Raw genomic sequence first — 7,326 nt, forward strand, 5'->3', positions numbered from 1 at the left:
ATTGTTTGGACTATTCTCAGTGTAACAGGTACAGACATGACACACTTTTTAAGTTTCATATGCGTTATTCACATTTTCTCCATTACTTTCTTAAGTCTAGGCAATCAACAAAACAAAACAAAACAAAAAATCAAGCCCTAATTTGTAGTATTTGCAGATTTCTAGGGTGTAAATACTCCCACCATGCCTGACTCCAAGCTACCAACATGATGCCATGAATGCTGTTGGGAAGAAATTAGAAGCAGCACGTGATGATATAATAATTCCACCATACTGATAAAATAGATATAAATAACCTCAAAAGCACAGATAGGGCTTCCCTGGTGGCGCAGTGGTTGGGAGTCCGCCTGCCGATGCAGGGGACACGGGTTCGTGCCCCGGTCCGGGAAGATCCCACCTGCCGCGGAGCGGCTGGGCCCGTGAGCCATGGCCGCTGAGCCTGCGCGTCCGGAGCCTGTGCTCCACAACGGGAGAGGCCACAACAGTGAGAGAGGCCCCCGTACCCCCAAAAAAAAAAAAAAAAAAAAAAGCACAGATAATACTAAAATGTAAAATCAGCAGGAAGTAATGAGTTTTGAGTATTTATTAGTTCTTTAATTTATTTAATTGTAAGTTTATATAATTTAATTTTTAATAATGGCTGTGTTTAACAACTAGCTCGCAAAACTCCTGAAAATTTGATGATAAGTTGTATGACAAACAAGCTGGTATGAGCCAGTGCCAATGCACCTCCGAAATGTGCTCAAAAGCAGACCTCTGGGGGCTGGACTTTTTGAGAGGCTGTGCATTTGAGACATTCATGTATATGGGTTTTAGGTCTTAGGAAAGTTGCTTACTGTGAAATAATAGAAAAGTATATAAGTATATATAGCTCTCTGTCCCCCGTGCTTGGCACAGAGCTTCTAAAACCCTCAGAATTCCCTGGGTGATAGAAGTGTCTTTTATTCTAATAAGCTAACTCCCGAATAGCTCCTGGATGGGGGCTGGTCACTGGAAAGACCAAACCATGATTAGAAGATTGGAACATTCAGCCCCATGCCACCCCCACTCTCCAGGAAGGGAAGAGAGGCTGGAGATTGAGTTAATGATTGATTATTCCTCTGTGATGAAGCCTCTATAAAAACCCCAAAAGTATGGGGTTTGGTGAGCTTCCAGGTTGGTGAATGCATCCATATATCAGGAGGGTGGTACGTCTCAGCTCCACAAGGACAGAAACTCCTGCACTCAGGACCTTTCCAGACCTCACCCTATGTACCTCTTCACCTGACTGTTCATCTGGACCCTTTATTATATAATAAACTGGTAAACCTAAGTGTTTCCCTAAGTTCTGTGAGCTCTTCTAGCAAATGATCAAATCCAAGGAGGAGGGTGATGGAAACCTCCAATTTGTAACCTAGTGGGACAGAAGTTGTGGGTAACCTGGAGACCTACTATTTGCGATTGGCATCTGAAGCAGGGTTCTTGTGGGGTCCACGATAACTCCGGGTGGTGTCAGGATTGAACTGAATTGTGGGACACCCTACAGTTGGTACTGTAGAGGGGCTTGATGTGTGTCAGAAGTGTTGTGAGTGTGGTAGTATTGTGACAGTAAAGGAGAGACACGGGAAGAGGGTGGTTTTTCCTTTGTACCTACTTTTGGCCCAATGACTTGAAATGGTAGTTAAGGTGTGGAGAAGCCCCTCTGAGCTCCTGGCCAACCTTCTGGACATTTCTGAAGGTTCCTCATAAGTGTCTGTGTAAATCCTCACATGAGATCTTTCTAGCCCAACAATTGTATGTAAACAACTATGCTGTTTTATCCTGAATCCCACCCATTTGAATGATGCGGTTCCTGAGCCTACCCTTCCTGCTCCAGCAAGTACCCCAAACCCACGGTCTGATTAGCTTGGCTCCACCAGGAGGCAACGGCCTGATCAATTACAGGAAGATGGCAGGCAGGGGAAGGCGAGAGGGCACCTGAATAACTCCATGACATCATTTGGGAGATACTCAATCCAGGAAGAGGAGGCAAGAAAATAAAGATTCCTGGGCCACGTTGGAGCGCTTAGCTTAGACTTGCTGCAATGCTCTGCCTGCCTGGGCACCATTCAATCACATGGGATGGCACCCAGACCCTTAATTTAGGGTCTGACAGAGTCTAGCTATCACCACTTTGCCTCCATGGCCTCGGGGAAACACGAACATCAAAGATACTCTAAGTCAGAAGGAGTCCTATTTGGTGGACTTGAGAGATGGCATGGCTTTTCTACACAGCCCAAGTCACCCTTGGGTAAGGAAGGCATGGGAGTGGAGGGCCAATCTCTTACACAGCTTAGGAAATCCTCCTGGTGATATTTCCTACAACTTCAAAAACTTATCAGTGTCTAAATACCGAACAGGTATCATGAAAAGTCTGCTAAAAGTAAGGTTCTCAAGTCAGAGAGATCAGGGCTACAATCTCTCCTTTCTCACTTACTAGCTCTCTGACCTTCAGTGAGTTGCTTGATGTCTCTGAGCCTCCATTTCTTCATTAGTAACATGGGGATAATAGTTTTACCCACCTTTTAGGGTTGCCTGAGTGTTGAATGTTTTATGTTTCTAAAGCAATTAGCACATGGTAAATAGTCAATATATTAGCTTTTATAAAAAATGTAACAAAAGGAAGCATCTATAGTTAAGGAAAAAAGCATAAAATACAATTTTACTTATATTGAAAAAAGGCCACAATATTTGTAGCTCCCCTCACCAAGAGGTAGAATCTATTTCTCCACCTCTCAGATACAGGCTTGGCATGTATCTGGCTTTGGTCAAGGGACTATTAGTATATGGGACACAAGCAAAGACTTGATAATAGTTGCACCAATACTTGACAATTACTCCCTTCCTTGCCGATGGGAACTCTTCTGCCATGATATGAACTGCCTACTGGATAATGAGACAGGTGGTCATCGTCCCAGGGTCATCATCAACTACCAGACACGTGAGTGAAGCCATCCTAGACTATCCAGTCCCAGCTAAGAACAGAAGAACCACCTATGTGACACACAGAATCATGAGCAAATAAACGGATCATTGTTTTAAGCCACTAAATGTTGGGGTTTTTGTTATATGGCAAAAGCTAACTGATACAGTTCTGATTACAACTATGTAGAAACATTCATGCATTTAAACAAGATCTAGGGGATACTAAGATAAACGACTCTTGCCCCCAATGGCTCATATCTTATAAATTAGAGAGACAAGACACAGAAATAGATATTACAGTTCAGTATGATAGTTGCCGATACGTCAGGGTGTTAACTATGAGTAATGTTTTTTAATGTCCCCTTAATACTGTGATCAGTTTATTTGTGCATTAAATTCATAAATCAAATTTAAAAGGAGTGACTTAAAACTATTGAGCAGGGAATTCCCTGGCGGTCCAGTGGTTAGGATTCGGCACTTTTACTGTCGTGGCCCCAGGTTCAATCCCTGGTCGGGGAACTAAGACCCCGAAAGCCTTGCGGCGCAACAACACTCACAAAAAAGCAAACAAACAAACAAACAAAACTGTTGAGCAGTCATCTGCTCAGAGGGGAAGCTCTAGGACACAGGAAGTTGTGATGTCCTCCAACATGGACCGTCCTGAATCTGAAGGAGAAAGTCAGCCTAGCCAAATCATTTCCATTGCCCTGAACAATCCCGTATCAAAGTCAGGATTTGTGGATTTACCCAAATTTATCTACATTATCATTTCAATTAAACATATGGCTGAGGAACCTACTGAAGAAGGCTTGAGTGACAGCCATTAAATCAATAAGTCTTTTTGGACTTATCGATTTAGCATTCTCCATGCAGTAGAATTGATTTATGTCCTCAGATTTATTTTGATAACTCAATGATAACTCCACTATTCCTAAATTAATGTCATCTTTTCTTCAAGCCAACATTTTTTCTAGGCAAGGAAAAAAAAATCTTACATCAAACCAAACTGATTTTGTTAAGTAATTCCATGGCTAACAGGATGCCATAAATCAAAGAGAACCATGTATGACTATAATTGTAAATCATCCCGGCATGGAAAAGAACCACGGCATTTATTTGTCAGAATTGTGATTGTGTCATACTGGGCCTCTTCCCGATCAAAATTAGTATCTTCCAATATAAACCCTATAGTCTAATGTGCAATTTCTTAGATTGTTTTAAAACTACATTAATTTCCATCTCCCACATCTCTAGTTTCTAGAATGTGTGAGATGGGTAGCTCCCAATTCCCTAATTAGCATGATTTTATTGAACAAGATAAACCACCATCTTTGTGCAAGGAATATTCATTCATCTCAGGCATACACAGTAAGACAATTAGTCAATGTCATGTAAATTGGTATATCTGCAAGTGTTTTTGAAAAAAACAGTATTTTGCAACCAGATCTATAAACCAAAAGGAAAAACAGAGCAATTTTCCAATAAAGGGACATTAGAAAGGGATTGTCCAATCAATCACCGACTCCCGCCAAGTCCACCTCCTACATGTCTCTGATATATCCCCAGTTCTCTCTGTCGGCACAGCTTCCATGCAGTCCAGGAAAGCATCGCTGCTCACGGAACTGCTGCAATGGCCACCTGGCCTCTCTCCCCACCACCACATGTGCTTTTCCCAATGCACACCAAGGCGCACTGGGGGGAAGGCGAAGCCGGGCCAGCCAGCTATAAATGTCTCAGGTGCCGTCATTACCATTGCTACACTACCCTAATTAAACTATTCATTTGCAAAGAACTTCAGACCAACACAGAAGTTGCAAAAACCTTACAACTGAACTCCCATATCCTCTTCACCTAGATTCACCCTTCATCGTCCTTCATTAACATTTTGCCATATCTGCTTTATGTCTCCATATATGTGTGTGCTTATGTATGCACTATTATACACATTATATATATGTACATATAAATGTGTTTTGAACCATTTGAAATATGGTGCCAACATCATGACCCTTCACCCCTAAATCCCTCAACATGCATCTCCCAAGTACAAGGACGTTCTCTTCCCTAATCACAGTGGCAATTATCCAATTCAGGAAATTGAGCATTCACACAATATTATTATCTAATTACAATCCATATTCAAAATTTACCAACTTAATTTGTGTATTTAAACATCTTAAACAATGACCAATTGGGGACAGCTAAAAACTTAGTCAGCTGGGCAGAACCCTGTCTCAGAAGTTCTCCAGAGTGGCGAATTATGAAAACCCAATAAAACCCCCAAACTGGGAAAGTTTCAAGTAAAGTAAAACGCCTGGGTTTTCCCTAAACAGAAGCAAACCAACTCCGAGCACAATGTAGGATCACTTTGGCCTCCGGAAAATCCTCCAGAGACAACTTCCTTGGGCTTAAAACACTTTCAATCCAATCAAATCCATCATGAATGCCTTGCTGTGTGGATCAATAGCAGAACACCTGTTCATTCCCAAACGTGTTCCACTTCTCCCTACTGGACCAAAGGAAGACACGGAAACAGAGTTAACAAGGGCAGGGAGAGTGGCTGGTCTGGAACAAGCACAGCCAGGGGACCCTTGGTAAATTAAATGGCCCACGGGAGGCAGTTCACACTCAAAAGAGCAATTTAAGTTATTTATAATCGCTGATGGCCCTGAATTAGTGATCACTTCCTAAGGAAAAGATCTTGAAATTATCACAGAGAGCGTACAGAAGATGACTGCTCTGTGCTCACTAGAGGTCACCAAGGAGAATGAGCTATTAGTCCGTATAAAGGAGGCACGAACGCCATGTTAATGTTGCTTGTATGTCATACAACTGCAGGCACCTTGACCTTGAATGCCATTCGGTCCTGGGCACCTCGTCTCAGAAGGAAATAGAAGAGGCCACGGGAGGGCCATGGGATGATTAAAGGGCTCTAAATGGGGAAATGTTTAATTATATAGTCAGCTAGTTAGGAAGAGGAAAGGAGAAAAGGGACAGAGGTATGGACACAGAAAGAAAAGGATGTGGAGGTGACATCCTCACTCCCTTGGACTGAAGCCCCAAAGGTTCTATATTAGACTATTATAAAACATCTATGAGGCTGCTTTTCAAAGAGAATTTTCAGTGGATCAACAAATTTTTTTGAGGAAATAAAAGGCTGGCTCAGGGCTTCCCTGGTGGTGCAGTGGTTGAGAGTCCGCCTGCCGATGCAGGGGACACGGGTTCGTGCCCCGGTCTGGGAAGATCCCACATGCCGCGGAGCGGCTGGGCCCGTGGGCCATGGCCGCTGGGCCTGCACTTCCGGAGCCTGTGCTCCGCAGTGGGAGGGGCCACAGCAGTGAGAGGCCCGCGTATCACAAAAAAAAAAAAAAGGCTGGCTCAGCCAAGCAGTTCCAAACACCTAAATAAATATGTGTCTGTTTGGAATTGACAAAAACTTTAACTACTTCTGAACTGTGTTTTATCGCGAAACTGAATAGAATAGAGTCCTGAATCCAGTTGTTTATGGTTGTCAGAAAAATTGCCATCAGCTAGAAAGGAGTGATGGAATACTCACTCTGACTCTGGGGTCAGCAAACCAAGGCCCATGGGCCAATTCCAGCCTGTAGCCTGTTTTTATAACATTAGCAAGCTAAGAATGAGTTTCACATTATTAAATGGTTGGAAAAAATCAAAAGGGAAATTATATTTCATGACACATGAAAATTAGATGAAATTCAAATTTGTGAGTTCAGGAAGTTTTACTGGGACGGGGTCACACCCATTCATGTCTGTATTGCCTGGGGCTGCTTTGATCCAATAACAGCAGAGCTGAAGAGTTGTGACAGAGACAGAATGGGCCACATGTCTAAAATATTTATTTTCTGGCCCTTTTCAGGAAGTCTGCCCTCCCCTGCTCTGGTGTGTTGTGAGTGTTAAATATTTTCACTATGGCGGAGGCCCTGGACAGCCATCGGGGCTCTGCCTATCAGGCTTGCAGCTGGAGGATCACTTATGTCTATTGCCAAGGTCCTGGGCCTGGGCCCCAGGGGTTGGGGGGGGTGGGTGGGGGTGGGGGGTAGCAGGTGGAGATACTCAGAGGAATCAACAAAAAGGGACCAAAGGAAGCTTGAGCAGCAGCTGAGAACCCAATCAGGGCTGCCCAACTGCCTGCTGGACTCCAGTAGAAGACAGCCTGGAGTCAGATGCTCAGGGTCCTTGACTTCCCAGCAGCCTTTGGTCGTTTGTGCACCAGAGCCAGTAGAAGACCTGATCTGATCTGTCAGCATGGGAAATGCCCAGGGGTGTGAGACACATCTCAATTTTACAGAAAGTTTTTTTTTTTGAAAAGAAGAAAAAATACATCAACTGTATGGGAAAACATTATTTCATTCATATAAATAT

At 43.3% G+C, this 7,326-nt stretch overlaps 1 non-coding gene across 1 annotated transcript; it reads left to right on the forward strand.

The window, feature by feature from the left end:
- The first annotated feature begins 3,389 nt into the window (after positions 1-3,389).
- On the forward strand, positions 3,390-3,462 carry TRNAK-UUU. Its single transcript has one exon. It is a non-coding gene; the product is annotated as a tRNA-Lys (tRNA).
- The last annotated feature ends 3,864 nt before the right edge of the window (positions 3,463-7,326 follow it).

The sequence above is a fragment of the Monodon monoceros genome, unplaced genomic scaffold (genome assembly GCF_005190385.1).
Source record: "Monodon monoceros isolate NGI ecotype Baffin Bay Population unplaced genomic scaffold, NGI_Narwhal_1 Super_Scaffold_16, whole genome shotgun sequence".
Lineage (NCBI taxonomy): Eukaryota > Metazoa > Chordata > Mammalia > Artiodactyla > Monodontidae > Monodon > Monodon monoceros.